General features: G+C 48.9%; 1 long non-coding RNA gene across 1 annotated transcript; it reads right to left on the bottom strand.

The window, feature by feature from the left end:
• Positions 1-227: 227 nt before the first annotated feature.
• On the bottom strand, positions 228-20,919 carry LOC149858547 (uncharacterized). The gene is made up of 3 exons (XR_016443814.1): positions 20,647-20,919; positions 10,538-10,627; positions 228-2,854 (listed from the first exon to the last, which is right to left on the bottom strand). It is a non-coding gene; the product is annotated as an uncharacterized LOC149858547 (long non-coding RNA).
• Between the last annotated feature and the right edge of the window lie 980 nt (positions 20,920-21,899).

The raw sequence follows: 21,899 nt of genomic DNA, 5'->3' as shown, positions 1-21,899 counted from the left end.
CCCACAGTAGTGGTACCAAAGCCAGACAGCTCAATTCACTTATGTATCGATTACCAGAAGCTAAATGAAATTGCCACGTTTGATGCCTTCCCGATGCCCCAGATTGATGACATGATAGAGAAGGTCAGACAGGCCCGATTCATATCCACATTAGATCTCAAAAAGGGTGTGGACAGGATCTTTTGATAGTCAGGCTTACGCAGATCACACTCGCTTTAAAGGTCAGGCTTAATTTTATTAATAAGGGTTAAACAAAACAAAATCAACTATGCTGGGTGCACCAGTGAGCACCCATTCACACTGGTGTATCTCCGGGAAGGGTCGCCGGGATCAGGCAGGTCTGGCGTCCTCCCCTCCGGCTGGCCAGGCCGAAGGTCGCTCCGAGTCGATTCAGTCCGTACGTTCCGTCGGGCACGCAAAGACCCCAAAGTTCACAGCGCGATGTTTTTTATACTCTCTGTGATGCAGGGCGGTCTAATTACATGTGGCGCTTTCTCATTGGCCCGAAGCGGCGACTGTCACATTATTGACAGGCCCTGGACTTCCCCTTGAGAGACCCCATGTGGAAAATTCCAGCTGCATGGTGCTTCCACACTGCAGCCCCAGAGTCTCCCATCCACCCAGCACTTGTTACATAAACACTAAACACATGCGAACATGGCCACCTATAGCACTTAGCAAGTGCAAAATAATTACAACATGCCCCCCTGGCCAAGTGAGCCAAGTAGCTTACAACAAATAGGTAAACGAACTACTACAATAATAAGATAACAAAAGGAATGTCAAACAGCTGTGAACATTGGAGTTGCTTCCTTTACTTAACACACTCTAAACTTTAGAGGGAAAATGGGGCAACGGCCCAAACACTCAAAGCGCAGTTGAACAGGAACCTTAACATGTCTAGTTCAGTTCAAGGTAATTATTACCATTAAATTTAACTAGTTAAACAGAAATGGAACTTGGCTACTGAACTAGCTCTATAATGCGCTTCGCCTCATTTCTTGGGGGTTAACATTTGTCTGGGGAAAGTGCTTGTGATGTGCAATAAGCATGACAGATGTAACCTGACATCGGATACAATGGGCAACTAGGCCAATACAACAAGACCCAACTAAAATCACAATCAAGATTGTAAACAGGGGGGTTAACAGATTTACTAACCACGGCGAAAGCTGAAGGTTAAATAGTGATTCGAATGTGCTTGTTAACCAATTAAAAGGGGTCTGAACGATTGTGCGTGTGTCTTCTGCTACCTTGCGGATTTGGTTGATAGCTTTGGAGAGGGGTTCTGAGGCATTATAAATGACGAGACAGCAAGTCTCATATGGTGCAGTGAGGTTCAACGTCGCACAGAACCCACCCTCTTTAGCTAACATAAAATCCAATACAAGACGGTTTTGGAACGCCATTTTAGAGGTGTCCTGCAGCTGGCAATTAAACATTTCTAAAGCATCTGCCGTACCGTTGGCGAGTCTTGCCAACAGTTCTAAAGTCTGTAACTGCTGAATGGCTAAAGCAGAGGCAGAAGCACCAGTGACGAATATACCATATAAAGTCCATCCGGTAGCAAACTTCCTACGCTCAGTGTGGGTCATATTGGACCAGAATTTTGGTTCTCCCATGACACCTGTGATTTGGTCAGTGGAAACTACATTGCGGCGTTCCCGAGAGTTATTTGGGAGCGTAAGCGGGGCAGTCCAATGAGTGACATTGGAAAACTGATAAGGGCATAGGGTAACCTGCACCAAGATACAACAAACGTTCAAGTGATATGGAAAATGACTATATAAAATGGCCTGGGTTGAATTTTCATCCTGTTGGCAATAAAACATGGTGTCATGGGGAGCTGGAATTAGCCCCACTAGTGGGGGGTGTTTTGTGTCGTAAAGGGCTAATAATGACTTGAGATCCGGGCTAAAGTGGTTGGTAAAGGTTTTGAATGCCTTACGGTGAGCAGATAAACCAAAATTGCTCCCTATTGTCATAAAAGCTTTTGTGGAAAACAAACGGAATGCTGTAACATCTTCAAAAGCCCTCCTGGACATGGACATTTTGAAAGTACATGGAATAGTGTGACACCCCGGCCAAAAACACTGGGTGTCAAGGGTAGAAAGTTTAACCTTTACTGTTTGTAAAATGGCTTGAGGAAGTGACGGGATAGAAAGAGTGACATTATTGGGGTCGGGCACGATGGAGTGCGGTGCTCCCCAAGGTGGCCCATGGGTAAGATTAAAGCAACCCTGTGGCACATCTTGGACCGTGCAATTAATTGGGTGGGTACCATTCCACTTCCATGCATAAGTAAGGGTTTTAACGGAACAAGTCGTTCTACATGCTAAATAGTGGATAGTTTCGTTACCGGAAGAATTACGTGTAAAACTCAAAAATAACTCCGTGTAATTAACAGGGATAACAGCTATACGAAAAGGGCTATCTGCAGCTGAGGTGGGTGCATGGGCACAAACTGAGCCTGAGGTGTGTCCAGTAAGTAACATCCACTCCCGTGAGGTGCGGAGGAATAAGTTATCCGCAACGGGTAATGGGGATAAATCTAAACTTCGCTTCGCGCGTTTTGTAAAGGAAAGCATTACAATGACATTAGTTAACAACAAGAAATAGATCAAAAACAGTAACCATAGTTTCCGACGTCGGCGTGGGATTACACTCGGTCCCGATGTGGGGGCAGTTGCTCCCGATCCCCTTGGTCTCCCCACAAGTCTCACCCATAGCCCCACAAATGACAGGGGCAGTGCCCGTGGGTCTCGCGGTGGCAGCGCAATGGATGGGCGGATGAGAGGTTCGGTATCGGCCTCCTCGTCCTGTCGATGGGCGGACATCGCAAGGGGTTACCTGACTTAGAAAACAAACAGTTGTTAGCTTAACAAAACACTGCGAGGCTTTAGCCAGTTGAAATGTACTAAATGCTCACGATCATCGACTGAGTCAATTAAACGGAGCTTGTAGGTATGGGCTAAAGCCGTGGGTTCAACGACCCCGCCAGGAAATGTGGGTGGATACTTGGTGGGGGTCGAGGTTGGGAAGGCAACCCATACAGGGTCCCCAGGTTTAAAGTCTGGGTCCCATCCCCCTCGAGCCTGAAGAGGTCCTTCTGCCCAGAGGTTTTTTCCACTGTTGAGGTTGAGCAGGGTTTGCGAAAGCACTTTCGACCATCCCTTGAAATCGGTTTGTTTCAGTTCCAATAAGAGTTTGCGCTTTAATTCTCCAATGGCGTGCTCCACGATGCCATTAGACTGGGGATGATATGGTAGGTGTATGTGATGACGAATATTATGCGTCGTGAAAAAATTGCGAATATGGTGACTGTTGAAAGGTGGCCCACCATCAGATTGTATTTCTCATGGAGTCTGCCATTGAGAAAATTGGTGCAACAGAGCTTGAGCGCACCGAGGCCCATCGGTTCTAGTCATGGGAATCGCACCGACCATACGGGAACCGAGGTCGACAACAACAAGCGCCTTAGGATGCTGGCACGCATTGGGAAGTGGGCCTATTAGGTCAACCTGCCAAAATGCCCCAGGTTGGTGTTGTTCGGCATTGTAAGCTCCCTGGAAAAATTTCTTTCTAAAAGGTTTAATCTGGGCACATTGGTGGCAGGCTTGAAGCACACGTCGCCAATCGCGTGGTGTGGGTAGGCCATTACGGGTGGTGTATTGCCAGCCACCTACATTACGATAACGCCGCATGGTGGTATCTGAACCAGGATGGCCCCATAGGTCACGAAGCCATTTATGGTACGGATCGCAGACCGGTTTTAGTGACCTATGCACTTCCGCGGCTGGATGGATAATGTCATCAATACAATCGTGTGATGTTGTCTTTGGACCTAGAGCTAACCAGTCATCAACAGCCTGATGTAATGGGTCGGTGTCCGGCACGTGAGAATTAGTATGTCGGATCATCGGGAGATGATTCATGCGGTGAAGTACTTCAAAGATGTCATCCCACTGGGAACGAAAACGTTCTGGTTCGGCTACTTCCGTAAGGACATCATAGACCCAGCGAGAATCCAGGACAAGGACCACTGTCATGAATGGCTGATCATGTGTAATGGCAATATGTTTAAGTGCGCCGATGGCTCCTCGCAGCTCGAGCTCCTGTGCTTGATGTGTAAGGGGTGTGTCTGGTGTGTCGTGCCAGTCGGGGTTCGCCCATTCTATGTGGCTGGCAGCACATAGCGAACACTTCCAAGCAAACCCACCACCGAATTGCGACGTACCATCACTGGCCACGCTTCCTGAAAGCGAAGTCCCGTACAAGATAGGATGGGAAGGGACAGTCGGGGTGACGGTGGCACTGTCGTGACATGTCCATGCAGCCCAGTTGTATTGGGTGTGTGTCACCAGCGTATGCCAGGTGGAAGGAGCCCCATAGAAGTCTCCTGGAATTCATGTAGGATCGAGGTGTGTAAGTAGGGCGGCACCTGGGCCGTAGAGGTCATGAACGCTGTGGTGAAGATGATGTTCAGATGCTAAACATAGGCAGAGCAATAATTTGCCCAGGTGTCCATAACGATGTTGCTCCTTATGGAGGGTCCGGTTAAGAAATGTGGCCGGGCCGTTAGAGGTGTCCGCTGTGACCCAAAGATGTGTAGGAGTCCAACCGACGGTAACACGAAGCGGTGTCATTGGGCTAAATGGCACTAGGGGTGTGGAAGTGGCAGCTTGGATAAAGTCGTGGACCCAGTGATTATCCCGCCGCGTCCAGGGTTGATGACTTGTCGTCCTCTTTCGCAATCGATGCTGCAATATCACAAGTGTACCGAGGTGTTCGGGCGCAACGTGATGGCGGAGCCAATTGATGCTGCCTAAAAATTGCTGGGCTTGCTTTGCCGTAGGACCTGTATCAGAGGCCATATCCCATGGCGGGGTAGGCACTGCAGCTGGTGATGCAACGCGACCCTGAGGAGTGTATTGAGTGCCCAGAAATACACAGCTGGAGGAGGGTTCCAACTGGGACTTGGTAATGTTGATGTCCCATCCTTCCTCTCGTAGGTGGTTGACGAGGTCGGTGGTGACACGTTTAACGAGTTCTGCTGGAGTCCCCATGACCAAGAAGTCGTCTACATAGTTGAAGAATTTCACGTTGCAATGGGAGTTGGGAAAACGCTGAAGGGATTGATTCATGGCGGCCGTAGCAAGCGCAGGTGAGTTACAATATCCCTGAGGGCAAACCCTCCAGCGGAATATGCGGCCTTGGATACCCATACACAGGACTCCCTCAGGATCAAAAAGAGGAAGGGTGAAGAACATATTCGACAGGTCAATAGTGGTAGCAGTCCAAGAGCTTTGGGTCATGACCTGTAAGAGTTCCGCCTGGAAGTCCAGTAGTGTTACAACTGGGACAAGCTGGACTAAGTCTGAGCATTTATTGGCTTGACGGTAGTCGACAACCAGGCGAGCTTCAGAGGGATTTTTCAGTTTAGGGATTCCCCAGCCAGGGGATACATAATGGCTGTACTGCACCGGCTCGATTTTTCCCTCCGCCGTAAGGCTATCGAGGAAAGCAAGCAGAGATGGGATCAGATGAGGTTTGGTACGGATAGGGGTGAACCGCCACGGAGGGGCTGTCGGGTCTTTCAGTCGCGGTGTGAACGGAGGTGGCAGGCGAGATACAGCCCTGGTAACTGGGAGGGCGCTGCACACGAGATCTTTCATGTGTAGTGCTCGTAACTCCGATACGCCGAGCAGATTGAGATGTCCCAATGCAGCGACTACGGTTATTATTGGATTGCCGAGATGTACCTTGGCTAGTGGGACTGTAAAGGTAGCATTAATGCCAGCAACATGAATGGTGTGTCGAGTGGGAGTATGGGGGGTGGTGGCAGGATCGATGACGGTAATCTCTGCACCAGTATCTAACAAGAAACGAATTGGCAGTTGTTGTCTCGTGATGGGGTGGATGACTGGTACGACTGCGTAGGGGCGGGAATCCAAGGTGGCATTGTTAAGCACTTGGTAAGGTAGGCTTTTCCAAGTTGGGGATGTCTTGTGGCTGCGGAGGATCACTAATATCACTGCACCGGTGGGCGCTTGGATCCGCAGTATCAGCGTCCGCCCATACTAGTTTTTTGGCTTGGGGGTAAACTGGAAGCCAAGCTTAACCGCTAACTGTCTCTGAGTCTCCTCATCTAGGTTACGAAGTATCTCCTTCTTCATGCCAGCGTGATTTAGGAGGAACCCAAAACGGGCACGTTCCTCTGGGGTACGTTCGGGATACCGACGTGGTGCTTCATGGACGAAGTTGGTGATTTTGGCTAGCAGGGCTTGTGCAGGGTGTGTTGGTGCTCCGTGCTCATGCTGTCTTTGTCGTCGTCTGTGTTGGAACCGGTACAACGCTGCAATTGGCTGATGATGAAGAGAGCTAGCTTGAAGCTCTGCGAGCTCTGGATTATCTGCATAGATGTCAATCACGGCTTGTAAAATCGCCGGGGAAATCTGAAGTTGAAGAGGGTCCTTGCAATGTCGCTGAGGCCATGGGTCATAACCATGACGAGGCTGTTGTGTTGGTTGATTGGGTGATGCCCCTGGTCCGGTGAATGTGGAATCCGGTGGCCTGGAAGAGATAGGTATGTCATCACTGGAGTGATGTTCGTCCCCGTCATCATCGTCGCCATCGTCGCTATTGCCCTTGTTTCCTGATCGGGTGAAAACAGATATGCTGGCATCAATCGTGGAACGTCTCTTCGGGATAGAGAAATATACTGCACCAGCTAATGCGTTAGCAAACGGCTGTGAATGCGGAGCGTGCATCGGTTGGGCCCCCTCGTGTGCTTGATGTGGCTTCTTGTGAATGGCTCCTGCCACTAGAGCAGGAAGCAAAATAGGCCACGGGGTACGTGAAATTTCTAGGACATTGGATCCGGGTAGGAGTCCTAAGCTGTAACTTCCATGTGTGGTCAAAACTACAGCCTCCCAGTGGCTGAGTGTTTCATGACCGCATTCCAAAACCAGACGTCCTAGCCACTGGGTTGGCGTCTCATCGCTTTGGCGGGCTGTCCTGCTTATGAGTTCATTCATTTCACCACGATCATGGTCTCTAGTAGTTCGCTCGGTGATAATGTTGCCGTCGTTGTCCTGGTGGGTTTTCACAATCTCAACAGGATGAACCTGAAGTGGAGGGGTTGGCATGGAGTTGGATGCTGACGAAGGAGGCGCTGGAGAAGGAGGCTCTGGAGGAGGAGGCTCTGGAGGAGGAGGCGCTGGAGGAGGAGGACGAGTCTTGCCCCGCCCTTCAAGGAGTGGCGGATATAGCGGCGTCACCGGTGGAGGCGGTGCCTTGTCTCCCAAATATGGTGTTGGGGCAGTAGGCGGAGCAGGGGGCGGGGGCTCTGGCTTGTCTCCACCGCTCGGCCGTTGTTGAAGGGCGCCATCTTTGCTGGCGCGGCTCATGGTAACAACCGCCACTTCATAATCATTCAAGCGGTTAAGGGTGGATACGAGGGTTTCAAGACAAGCACGCAAGCATGCGACTTTCTTTCCCTTCTTTTTCCCTTCTTTTAACACCCCGAGATCTTCAGCTAGGGCGTGCAGCCGCCGGTGACTGACGCCGCCGGGGATCGTGGATGGAGGGGGGCGCAATTTCTTGCAAGCACCCCTTGTCACCTGCAAGCACCGCGATCGCCTCCACACAACCGTCCCACTCTTGGGAGGGGGTGGCATCCCATTCGGGAGTGGGGAACTCGCTGGCTGCGGCGACCTGCTCCCCCTGTGCCGACGGGATAGAGAAAGCGACTGCGGGATCTCTTAATATGCAGCCGAGAGCGCGGCCTGTAAGACGGGCTTCCCAAGGTCTCCTGGGGTCTTCCCCAAGCCACACACAAAATGCTTGGGTCCCATCATTATCGGTGTGGCTGGGAGCCTGATGAAATTGCAGATGGCGCCAAAGTTCATCAGCGTCCACAAGCTGCCTGCAGCCGGACACCCAAGGACATGCCTGACAGCGGGACTGATCATCCCTGTCATGATCTGCAGCCGACCATCCTGTTCGTGACACCATGTGGACAGGATCTTTTGATAGTCAGGCTTACGCAGATCACACTCGCTTTAAAGGTCAGGCTTAATTTTATTAATAAGGGTTAAACAAAACAAAATCAACTATGCTGGGTGCACCAGTGAGCACCCACTCACACTGGTGTTGTATCTCCGGGAAGGGTCGCCGGGATCAGGCGGGTCTGGCGTCCTCCCCTCTGGCTGGCCAGGCCGAAGGTCGCTCCGAGTCGATTCAGTCCGTACGTTCCGTCGGGCACGCAAAGACCCCAAAGTTCACAGCGCGATGTTTTTTATACTCTCTGTGATGCAGGGCGGTCTAATTATATGTGGCGCTTTCTCATTGGCCCGAAGCGGTGACTGTCACATTATTGACAGGCCCTGGACTTCCCCTTGAGAGACCCCGTGCGGAAAATTCCAGCTGCATGGTGCTTCCACGCTGCAGCCCCAGAGTCTCCCATCCATCCAGCACTTGTTACATAAACACTAAACACATGCGAACATGGCCACCTATAGCACTTAGCAAGTGCAAAATAATTACAACAAAGGGGTACTGGCAAATACTGATGGCAGAAGAAGATAAGGAGAAAACAGCTTTTGGGACCCTAGGAGGCTCTTCCAAATTAAGAGGATGCCGTTTGGACTACACGGGGCAGCTGCCTTCTTCCAACGGTTAATGGAACACACGCTGGCCCCACATCAAGACTACACAGCAGCATACATAGACGACATTATCATCTTTTTGTCTGATTGGGAAACCCATTGTAAACATTTGCAACAAGTACTAAAGAGCCTCCGACGGGCAGGGCTCACTGCAAACCCAAAAAAATGCTTCCTAGGAAAGAGGGAGATGCAGTACTTAGGATTTTTAGTGGGTCAAGGGGTTATAAAACCAATGGCTGATAAGGTGGCGGCCATAAAACAACACCCTTTACCAAGAACGTTAAAGCAGCTCTGATCCTTCCTGGGGTTCACCAACTACTACCGGCAGTTCATTCCCAACTTCTCGGAAAGAGCAGCCCCATTGACAGAATTGACAAAGGGGCGCGACAACCCAGTCTCATGGAACCCAAAGGCCCTCCGGGCCTTCAACCAACTAAAAGAGGCCTTATGCTAGCACCTGGTTCTGTACATGCCGGACTTTCAGAAAACTTTTTTTTTGCAAACAGACGCCTCAGCAATAGCACTGAGAGCTATACTATTCCAAAGGGAACAGGGAGCTGAAAGACCAGTGGCCTTCACCAGTAGAAAGCTGAACCCCATAGAGGTCTGTTATTCCACCATAGAAAGAGAATGTCTAGCGATCCAATGGGACATAGAGCTCTTCCAATATTACCTGTTGGGCCAGGAGTTCGTGCTCATCACAGACCATGCGACCCTGCGATGGCTAAGAACAGCTAAATTAAATAATGCTAGGCTTATAAGGTGGTCCCTGGCTTTACAACCATTTTTTTTTTCAGTGGAACACCGAGTAGGCTGGAGGAATGGAAATATAGATTTCTTATCCCACCCCAGAGGCGACCCTTCCGGGGATACAAGACCTGTCAAAGCCAACACTAAGACTTACTGGTCGGAAGTTGAATGAAGACAGCGACTTCCAAAGATCTCTTTCTTTTCTGCTTCTTTTATTTCTTCCTCCTTGCTTTTTTTTCTTGTTATGTTGAGGGGTGTCCCTTATGGGCTCCAGAATGCCCTTCCCAGAAAGGAACTATCAAACTTAGGGGGGAAGGTGTGTAACAGGGACTCTGGCAGGAGCACTGTTACTTAGGCAAGACTGGGCTAGACTGACCCAACAACAAACCCTGCCAGGTGGGGGAAATTACACCTAAGGGAAACTTAGGTGATTAGTCCGCCAAAACCGGCATAAAACGAGCGATGAGGCATGGACTAATTGCCTTTGGGTACCACAGAAAGAGAGAGAAGCTGTGAGGGAGACTCTCCGGAGAGAAGGATCCAAGAAGAGGGATCCCTGACGGAGGATCAGCAGGAGAAGAGGGATCCCAGAGCCCAGACCCTCACTTTGACTTATCTGGAATCCATGGGAATGGTGGTGAGTGTGGAGAAATGCTTAGCCGTGCCACGGGCAGAAGCCGTAGTCTGCATCAAAGGGCTGAGAGGCTACGTAAAGCTGAGGGGGCGGCAGGAGTGGCAACACCTGCCCAGAACCCTGAAGAGGCCGGGCGACATTGGAACCCTGAGGGGAGAGAGATGCCAAGGGCCAAGAAGGCAAGTCTCAATCATGGGAGAACCACAGTCTGCACACTGGCCCCTCACATCAAAGGCAAGACAAGCAGCAGCTGCAACAAGCCGCTAATGAGATGATTAGCAGCAGGAAGCACCTGGCAGGTGCAGAACAAAAGGAAACTTTTCTTTTTCTTTCCTTTTTACTTTCTTTTGATTATGAGGGGTGGGCTAGGACTCAGGCAAGACTGAGAAGCCCAGAGGTTACCTTCCACAGGGCAGAAGACGTGGAGGGGACCCTGCGGACACTGAACATTCAACAAGCAGGCGAAGCGCACTGCCGCACTTACCGTCCCAATTGAGGGGTCAGAGATCCTCGCCAAAGTACAAGGGTGACTGCAGGGACAATTCTGACAAGCTGCTGCCTCCCAACTGGGTTCCTGTAAAATAAGAGAGAATAAAAAGCACTTAGATTATAAAATAGACCAAGCGTGGTCCTTCCGCGGGTACTAATTATCAGATCATCACTTTCCTCTCCATTTTCTTAACAAGATCAAAGTCGTAGCAGACGAGAACCAGGGGAGTCCATGGTGCCCTGCACAGACATGCTAACAATGATAATAGAATGTAACAACATTTAGGACTGCCACCCATGATGGTGACCATCCCTTGAAAATATCATACCTATGGTGTATCATCATTTGTCTAGCTTGTTCAGATATTCTCAGAATTTCTGAACATTGGTGTAAAATAGTTATAATATGCAGCTGATTTTGTTCTCATGCTGTACTGATAAGATAGCTAATTTGTGAATTCTTTTGTAACCAATAATTTAAGGTAGTCCAACAGATTCCTAAAGAGAAACGGCAATCAATTAAATTATTCCATCTCTAGGGATGCTTGCACAATTCAAAATGCTCAAAAGAACAGTAACAAAAATGTAACAATATGCTGATAAATCTGAACAAAGCTAAAAGCAATAAGGAAGGCTAAGCCAAAATATCCCATGTTCATGCCATGCAGTTTCCAGCATCATGTGCAGTTTCCATATACGTATGTTAAATTATTGGTCAGGTTCAATTCATGACGCACAAACATATCAAAAACAGAAGAGCACAATAACAAATACAAAACGCTCATTCTCCTTCATCAGTGTTTAACAACCACTGGTCTTTCAGTCTATCGGTGTCGTTGGGCATCCTGTAGCTTTCAAATACATTAATGTATTAAATTTCATACACCATTGAATAACTTTAACTGAAATACATGTACCCATTTTGATTCTTCTCCCCAGTTCTATTTCATATACCACTGGACTAAGACAGCTAATGATAGACACCAGTCCAATGCACTTGGAATCCAATGTATTTTGGGTTTTTTTGCCTAGTTATAAATACACTAGCCAATTGCCTATCAAGAATGATGGGGGGGGGCGAGTGGGGGGGGATGGAGCCCAGGGAGGTGCGGGCTCAGGGCTGATGCTGGGGAGGGGTGTGGGGAAGAGTGGACATGGGGCCGAGTGGGAGAGGATGCCCACTCTTTCCCTCCCACAGCTGCTGCCGTGGCTGCATTGGGCCGGGCCCACTGTTTCCCACCCCCCGTGGTGGGCCAGGTTTTCCCCCACTTTGGCACAAACCCCCCAGCAGAGGGCCCAGGCCCACTCCCCTCCCCCCTGCATCGGGCCCTGGCCCGCTCCCCTCCCCACCATGTTGGGCCTGGGCCTGCTCCCCTCCCCCCCCCACATTGGGCCTGGGCCCACTCCCTCTCCCGCGTGTTACCTACAGAGCTGGCCTCACTCCCCACTTCCATCTGCTCTGTTGCTGCTGCCTCCAGGGAGCTGTGCTGGCATCGCCCTCAACCCCACTCCGTCCCCTGTATCCCCAATATCATGGCGATGGGCTGCCTTCTGTCATAATGCTTCTTTGCACTCCGATTGGCTGTTTGTCAGCCAGTCACAGCATGAATAAAGTGTTACAGACAGAAAGACAGACAGACAGATTTAGGCTTTTATAATATTAGAAAAATTTGATCATCAATTTCTCATAAAAATGGGTTGTCAATCTTTTGTTTCTGTATTTTCCCCTGCATTTGTTGAATGGCTTCCTTCATTTGTATTTGAAGGGTTACCTTGTTCTCTTTTTAATTGTGCCAACCATTTATATACATTGTAGTTTGTGGTATCTCCCACATCATTTAACTGATCCATGTCAATCGCCAATTTCAGGGGCTGTTCAAATAAAATTTGATAAGGTTATATATATTGTTTACAAATAGTCTAGAATTAAAGGCAATTTATTAATGAAATATATTTGTAACCTACTCCATGGGCCTCCCCTCCTTTGATGAAATAGTGATTGGGATTCAGAAGGTCAGGCCTCTTCTTTTGCACATTGTATATAATTAGCTATCCAGGGTTTCACATCATTTTATATACCTGTCAATTCTGTATTTTGCTTTAATCAATAAAGTGTTTCCTTTACTTCTTTATACAAATACTGGGGCCCTAGGTTGATCAACTCTTGCTTTTCCTGTAAAACAATGGGTTAATGAAGTTTTCACACACATCCTGGTGTTGCAGAAATGGCTGCGGTTCATTTCTCAGGAGGCGAAGAACTCTCAGTCTCAGACACACTCCATTAGCAACACAAAAGGTATATATTTGCAAATAGGGTTGGAGCGGAAACAAAGGATCACTCCAACCGCTGAGGACAACTCTCAGCTGGCTTTTATCCCCTCTCTCCTGAGCACGTGTGCAGAAGCAGGAACTCTTACATCTCATTTCTGGTTCATACAAACATATATGAAATGACGTCACGTCATCCGTCGCATGTGCATTATAATTAACTACTTAAGTATGCGGGGCGGATAGGCTTATATGCATTAGCTAATTGCGCCTGCTCAGAAAGTACCTTAGGTTACAAAAAGTTCAAACCTTTTCTGCCCCAAGGCCAGGACCATTAAAAATTGCAATTTACTCTTATCTGCATGAGAACACTAAGGAGTATATGCTTTACTGTAACAAAGAGATAGTAAATTTGCAAAACAAAGAGAGAGTGATACCTTAATACAAAGAGCCCTTAGTAGCTTCTCCTCCAACCTCCCCCTCCCACCAGGGAGAGCTGGCAGCTGTGCTGTTCTAACAACACTATTGATAACGCATTTTCAATAATATTTCTAACACTGGTATGTTGGTATTATAAATAGTATCTAAATACAAATGAGATTTCCTTTATAGCCTTAAAAATGTCATCAGGTTGTTTACTAAACACACACATACTACTTTTTTAATAAATGCCATTTTATTAAACAAGTAAACTTTATAACTTGAAACTTTCATATGAATAGTTGTTCTTTGTTTCAAAGATTAGAACAACTTTCCTGTCCAAACTAGATGGAAAGTATCCTGGTCTGGGATCCACAGACAAACTCAATTTTTAGAGGGAATATTACCAATTATTTTTATCACACCTTTATGATATTTATATACATTTACACTAGTGACAACTTAAAATAAACCAACCAAGCAAAAGACAACACAACAGGACAAACAACACAGACAAAACAATTTTTGCTCTGGTGATAAAACCATGACTTAGGTGAAGAAAATGCTGTTGATGGTAATGAGGCCTTATAGTCTTTCAGCCACTTTTGATACTAGATTGAATTTTACACTATGGTTTCTGCAAAACAAAACTCACAAACCTGACATGCAAAACGCCTTGCAGTAAAATATCATTCATATTTACAAATTTACAGTGCTGATATGTGCTGTAACAATGCACATATTATTACAATTCTTGGGGTGTTTTTCTTGTATACATACACACACATACATATACATATATACATGCATACACACACACACACACACAATCGGGGAGGCAATTATTTTGGGGGGAGAACCACTTACCCAGTTTCGACAAGCTGTTGAGGGCTGCATGGGTAGCCCTGCTCCTTGACATATGTCCCGACCCCTAGTCACCATCTTGGGACCCACGTCCCAATGTCTTGGGACCAATGTCCCAGGGCCTGCGCCAGTGGGGCCAGAGCAGGACGCAAGCTGGCAGGGGTCTGTGGAGCCTGGCTGGGCTGCACCAGCAGGGAGAGTGGGGAGCTGGCCTAGCTCCATAAAGCCCCTACTGGCCAGGACCCTGTGTTCCTGCCACCCGGCACCCATACCCAGTCACTCCCAGCGCCTCCCTTAGCCCCGTGGTACAGGCAGGGGGCAGTGCACAGCCCCGATCCTGCACTCTCTGGCAGGGAATGAGCTGGTGCTGAGTGTGGGGGAAATGTGGCCCCTCCCCCGCCCTGTGTCCGGTGCTTCTTGCTGCAGCCATTTACAGCCCACGCGGGGCTGTCCTGAGCAGGCACAGGCAGCCCTGCACAGGCTGCGAGCAGCTGCAGCATGGGCTGTCAGCCATGGGGTGAGGGAGTGGCCACTTTTCCCCATGGTCAGCACCAGCTTATAACCCACCCTGCTGCCAGCTTGGGCCTCATGCTGGTTCCAGGCTCAATCATCGGGGCTGCGCCATAGTGAAAGCAGCTTCTCGGCATGGAGGAAAGCGCACCCCCCACCTTGCCACGGTGGGCAGTGTTTACTGCTGCTGCCTGCCCAGAGCTCACACTGTGGTAGGCTGTAGTGCGGCTGCCACCACTGCCTCTGTGCTGCCCAGCATGGGAGCTCCCGGTGGGCAGCAGCAGCAAACGCTGCCTGGCGTGACAAGCAGGGGCACCAGAGCTGCTCCCACCATGGTGTTAGAATTACACAGCTTGCATCTTGCTCTTGATAAGAAAGAAATACTGTCCAAGGCTTCTCTCCCCCCAGTCTCTCCTTAGTCTTTCTCATGCTGATTACAGAAACTGCATGGCCTTGCGGGGGGGGGAATGAACCTTTGATGAACTCTTGTGGTTTTAAGCATGCTTAATGAGCTGTTGCATATTTACCTCTCCGCCCCGTATACTCAAATAGCTAATTATATTATACATGCAATTTATGTAATGATGTAGTTACATGTATGTTTGTATAAAACGGAAGTAGGCTGCAGGAACTCCTGTGTCTGCACACGTGCCCAGGAGAGAGAAGATAAATGCCACTTGCAAACACAATTAGTTCGTTAGAGGTGATCTGAGCACCAAGCTTGCTCCACTTTAACCTTTGTTTGCAAACAAATACATCCTTTTGTGCCGACTGATGTCTGTGTGTCTGTGATCTCAGCGCGCCTCCAGGGAAACGAACCGCCGTTTGTACAACAATTTGGCAAGCCAGTCAGGAGCCTCCTGGACCACCCCGGGACCCAGTGACAAGATCGTCCCTGCCGCCATGGGGGGTGCGCACAGAGCCGCCTTTTTGGGCTCGCCCAGGGGGTTTGAGACGTGAGTCGGGGTACCCGGGAGGTTAAAGGCTACCTGTGTAAAATTCTTGGTTTCTGAGGACGCCAGACACACATTCCAGCATTCCAATCGAGATCTCTAGGATACTTGAGTATACAAATTCCCTTGCCCAATTTGGTTTTTGGATCTGGGGACAAAGAGACTTGTTCGATTTGGTTTTGTTCCGGGGATTCTTTTGGCCTGGAGTTTGGTGTGCGTTGGACGCACTTTTGCGGACAGTCTTTGACTTGGATCTTTTGGTGCATGCTTTCTGGTATTTGGTGTGTGTTGGATGCACTCTTGTGGGCATTAAAATGGGTGCGGGTAGCTCCCGTTTAGAAAACTCAAGTACTCCTCTGGGTTGTGTTTTACGGAACTTTAGCAAATTTATAAAGCAGGCAGATTATGGGGTAAAGATGAAAAAGGATGATTTAATTAAGTTTTGTCAACTCGAGTGGCCAACATTCGGGGTCCACTGGACCCCGAAGGGATCCTTTGTAGTAAAAGAAGTGACAGCTGTCCATGAAATAGTTATGCAGAATGGACACTGGGATCAATTCCCTTACATAGACTGTTGGTTAGGAGTGGTCCAAGATCAGCCACCCTGGATTAAGAAATGCTTAGTAAAGTCTCATGTGATGGTTGTTAAAGGAAAGACCCGAGGAGGACCGCCTGTACTCCCCAAGTCTAATGGGGGGGGGGATCCTGAATTGGCCGAGTATCGGGTTCGTTCTCCGGTCACCCTGACAAGTAGCGAGGATGAATCAGACACCTCCCCAGGACCCAGTCCCTCTGCACCACCGCTCCCTCCCTCAGGGAAACCACCACCGGCGTATCAAAATATACCTAAAGACTCAGAGTGAGTGCCTCAGCCAAGTGCCCCATCTGAATCAGGGAATAAGGGCTATAATTTGCGCAATATTGTAGAATCACGGCCGGTGCTGAACTGCCCGATGCGAGAGGTTATCGGAGAGAGGGGCGATGCAACTTTTGTCTACACCCCATTTAGTACTTCAGATCTATTCAATTGGAAGAATCAGAGCCCCTCTTTTCGTGAAGACCCTGAAAAGATGAGGGACTTGTTTTGATCCATTGGGCAAACCCATCGACCCACTTGGGCTGATGTCCAGATGATGCTTCAAACCCTCCTGACCCCTGAGGAGAGGAGATTAGTATTGGGGACGGCAGAGCACATTGCAGCAGCCAGGGTAGAAGCGGAGGGAGCCGCCGGTCGTGCCTTATGTGATACCTGCCCTGTTGAGGAACCGGGATGGGATAATCATACCGCAGCAGGAAGAGAGCTGAGTGCACAGTATCTGGGGATTATAGTGGAAGCAGTGGGGAAGGCAGTGCCCCGGGTTACTAATCTGTCTAAATTGTATGAAGTGAGACAGGGAAAAGAAGAAGATCCCTCAGCCTTCCTCGGGAGGCTGTACAAGGCGTTCCGCAAGTTTTCAGACCTAGATCCAGAAGCCCCAGATAATCAACGCATGGTAAATCTTATGTTTATTGGTCAATCTGCTGCTGATATTCGTAGGAAGCTACAGAAAACTGAGGGAGGTTCCGGGAAACCAATTTCAGAGCTGGTGGAAATCGCATATAAGGTATATGGGAATCGTGAGCAAGTGCAGGAGCGCAAGGAGGATAAAAAGGCTCAGCGACAGATGGCAGCACTGGCGGCTGCTATAACTGGAGGCAACCCTGAAAGACTGGGATACAGAAAGGGAAAGGAGGAAGAGTGGGAGCAGACGTATGTGCTTACTGTAGGGAGAAAGGACACTGAAAGAGGGAATGCCCAAAGTTGAAGGAGAAGAGAAACGATGAACCAAGGGGGTCACCTCATGCGGGCAGAAGAAAAGGGTGAGGACACAGAATGAAGGGAACAGGGATCTAAGACCACTACCCTTCGGGTTGGAGCCCGAGAAGATCCCATGGTAACTATTAGGGTTGGTGGCAGAGACTTTAAAGCCTTGGTTGATACTGGGGCTACATTTTCAATGATTCCAGAAACCACCCCCCCGTGCAGGAACTAGTGAACAGCATGTTCTTGTGGAAGGGATTGAGGGAACGCAATCCCGACTCCCCATTTGTAAGCCACTCCTCACCAAAGTGGGGGATCATTTGCTTGAGCACTCCTTTGTATACTCTCCAAGTTGCCTGGTTGCGCTACTTGGGCGAGAGCTACTCACAAAACTGCAAGCTGAGATATTTTTCAGAGATGACCAGATGGTGGTCCAGCTACCTGTCAAGCAGAGCTCGAACTATCAGATGGCTCTCCTGGAGGACCGACGCCCTGCAGTAAGTTCTGAAGATCACATGACTGGAGTAGACCCTTCGGTATGGGCTGATGGAACCCCTGCGCGAGCTAAGTCCGTCTCCCCGGTAAGGATCATACTCAAGGATGGGGAGGGGCCCGTTCGGGTAAAGCAGTACCCACTTAGCCAAGCGGCCAGGTTTGGACTCAAGCAGTTAATAGAGAAATACAAGAAGTACAGATGGCTAGTGGAAGGGTCCTCACCATACAATACCCCCATTCTTGGAGTGCCGAAGGCAGATGGGGTCTCATATAGACTGGTCCAAGACCTGCGAGCAGTAAATAAGAAGGTTCTTTCAGACCACCCTGTAGTCCCGAACCCACACATGATTTTAACACAAGTACCGGGGGAAGCCGAAATATTTTAAGTGTTAGATTTGAAAGATGCTTTCTTCTCTATTCCCCTTCACCGAGAGAGTCAAAAATTGTTTGCTTTTGAACAGGAGGACCCAGATACTTTCCATAAAGCCCAGCTCATGTGGACAGTTCTCCCACAAGGATTCATAGCAGCCCCCAATATTTTCGGACTTGCCCTTCAGAAGGACTTGGAGGAGTGGAAGGGATCACACCCCGCAGTGACTCTCCTCCAGTATGTGGATGACCTGCTGGTTGCAAGCCCAAATTTGCAACTCTGCGAGGAAGCCACCAGATCACTGCTAAACACCCTAGGGGGAAAAGGATATAAGGTCTCTAGAGAAAAAGCCCAAATATGTCAGCCTCAAGTTACATTTTTGGGATATAAGCTCTCAAAGGGAGTCAGAGCCCTGAGTGCAGATCGCATACAGGCAATCCAAGGTCTAGCCTCACCTAAGTCACCCAAGGAGCTGCAGGCATTCCTAGGGCTAACTGGGTTCTGTCGACTATGGATACCAGATTATGGTGGAAAGGCTAGACCACTGTATGACTCCCTGACTAAGGAGAGTCTCACTGAATGGAAATGGACTAAAGAAATGCAACACGCCTTTGATCTGCTTAAGGCAGCATTAACCCAGCCCCCTGCCCTGGCCATCCCAAATAATAAAAAGGCATATCGACTGTATGTTCATGAGAATTGAGGGGTTGCATCAGGGGTGCTGACGCAACCATCAGGCCCAACTTGGAGACCCGTGGGATATTACTCAAAGGTTCTAGATCCAGTTGCGCTCGGGTGGCCAGCCTGTCTTCGGGCTGTGGCAGCCACAGCAGTGGTTGTCGAAGAAGCCCAGAAGATAGTCATGGGTGTGGACATGGAAATACACACCCCACATGGAGTTCCCCAGATTCTAGGGACTGAGGGAGGAAAGTTTCTCAACCCCTCCAGACAATCACGGTATGAGATATTTTTGCTCTCTAATCCAGGACTTACTTTCAAACATACTACAGCCTTGAACCCTGCAACCTTGCTGCCAGAACCAGAGAGACCAACGCATGACTGCCTTGAGGTCCTGAATCAAACCACACAGGTGCGACCTGATCTTGCTGAGGACCCAACTGAAAACCCAGATGCTGAATACTTCGTAGATGGCTCCAGCTCCGTCATCGATGGAAAAAGACAAACAGGATGTGCAGTGGTAACCTTGGATAAGGTAGTATGGAGGGAATCATTGCCGAGCTCATGGTCAGCACAGGCTGCAGAACTCACTGCGCTCACCCGAGCATTACAGTTGGGGACAGGCTGGCGGGTTAATGTATATACTGATTCTCGCTATGCTTTTTCTACGGTTCATGAGCACGGACTATTGTGGAAAGAAAGGGGTTTCATTATGGCTTCTGGGAATAGAATTGCTAGCAGCCCCCAGATTATCAAGCTACTAGATGCACTCCACCAGCCTAAAGAGGTAGCAGTAATTCATGTGCGAGCCCATGGGAAGGCTGCTGAGGAAAAGCATAAGCTTGGAAACGCAAGGGCTGATGCGGCAGCAAAGGAAGCCACATTTATTGGTGGAGAGATGGAGGAAGTTTCCAGGCAGGCCTTGTCCCATGCCATATGGCCATACGTCCGGGATCTAGTCCCGCAGTATTCCCCTGAAGAAGATAAATTTGCACAGGAGGCTCGCGCAGAAAAGAACTCCCATGGGTGGTGGATAGTACCAGGATGGAAAGTCATGATACCCAGGCCATTGCTTCAGGAGGTGCTGCACCAGCTCCATGCAAGTACCCATATGGGAGGCTTGGCTATGGGTGATCTAGTGATCCGCCAAGCAGTAGCCCCAAGGCTATATGTAGAAGCTCAGCATATTGCTACCAGGTGCATCACATGTCAGAAAGTAAACCCTCGAACGAAACCTCCTGTGCCAATGGGAGGTAGACCCTGGGCAGCATACCCTGGACAAGCATGGCAGATTGATTTTGCCAAGCTCCCACGGTCCGAACATCATAGGTTTTTACTTGTCATCGTAGACCAGCTCTCCAGTTGGGTCGAGGCATGGCCCACCAGGACTGCCACTGCGGCTACAGTAGTGAAGTATCTGTTGCAGATCATTCCCTGGTATTCTCTGCCTGAATCCATCGAGTCGGATCAAGGACAACACTTTGTGGGAAAGGTAGTTCAAGAAGTCACACAAGCTCTCAAGATCACTTGGAAACTACACACACCATGAAGACCACAGAGTTCAGGACAAGTGGAACGCATGAATAGGACCTTAAAAACTCTATTCACCAAGATCTGTATTGAAGCACACCTTAAGTGGCCTCAGGCATTGTCGCTAGCTCTTACTTGCATTCAAAACACTCCCCAACGGGGCATTAAATTAACCCCATATGAAATTATGTTTGGCATGCCTCCTCGAGTCTTACCTCCTGGGATGCAAGAAAATGTAACTTTTGAATGAGGTAATAGTGAGCTTCACATGTACGTTATTGCTTTGCAGTCTGTCTTGTCTTCTCTTCACAGGTATGCAGCCTCCTTTCAACGTCTGCCTTTAAATGTTCCAGTACATGAATTCCGCCCGGGAGACTGGGTCTTGGTGCAGCGGTGGAAAAAGAAACCTTTGACTGAGCATTGGAGTGGCCCTTTCCAGGTACTTTTAACAACCCACACCACTGTAAAGATTGCCGGCCATGACCGTTGGATACACCATACCCGTGTGAAACGACATCCACGAGCGTCACAGGACACCAGCTCCCAGGACGACCTCACTCCGGAGGCTGAGCTGTCCTTGGAACAAGAAGCCAGCAGGTGGAGCTGTGAACCTACTGGTGATCTCCAAGTGCGCCTGAGTTGGCTTAATCAGAGTTCAGAAAATCAAATAAGGAAGTAACAAAGGAAGAGTTTAGGCTGTATTCAATCTCAAGAGAGGGAGAATATGGCAGGAGTCTTAATATGCCTTGTTGTTATCTATGTAGTAAAAAAGGCAGAATTAAGCAGCCCTAGCCGCCACCCTATATCCCCGTTCCCCTCAATTGCTTCCCCAGGAGCAAATTTGTATGTTGACATGATGGAAAGAATTGCAGGTACCTTCAATCTCACCAACTGCTGGGCCTGTGGGGGACTCCAGGAGGTCGGAGGACGGTGGCCTTGGAGGGCTTTTCCTCTGGCCCCAAAGTGGCTAGTGAGTAGTAAGGCAGATGTTAAGAGTACTAGTCAAAAATGGGAAGCAGAAAGCATCTTGAGGGGGGAATATTGTTAGAATTACACAGCTTGCATCTTGCTCTTGATAAGAAAGAAATACTGTCCAAGGCTTCTCTCCCCCCAGTCCCTCCTTAGTCTTTCTCATGCTGATTACAGAAACTGCATGGCCTTGGGGGGGGAATGAACCTTTGATGAACTCTTGTGGTTTTAAGCATGCTTAATGAGCTGTTGCATATTTACCTCTCCGCCCCATATACTCAAATAGCTAATTATATTATACATGCAATTTATGTAATGATGTAGTTACATGTATGTTTGTATAAAACGGAAGTAGGCTGCAGGAACTCCTGTGTCTGCACACATGTCCAGGAGAGAGAAGATAAACGCCACTTGCAAACACAATTAGTTCGTTAGAGGTGATCTGAGCACCAAGCTTGCTCCACTCTAACCTTTGTTTGCAAACAAATACATCCTTTTG

Source organism: Crocodylus siamensis, chromosome 8 (genome assembly GCF_052110815.1).
Source record: "Crocodylus siamensis isolate JL-2025a chromosome 8, ASM5211081v1, whole genome shotgun sequence".
NCBI classification, from domain to species: Eukaryota; Metazoa; Chordata; order Crocodylia; family Crocodylidae; genus Crocodylus; species Crocodylus siamensis.
The sequence above is the reverse complement of the archived record's forward strand: the minus strand, read 5'-3'. Positions and strand labels throughout refer to the sequence as shown.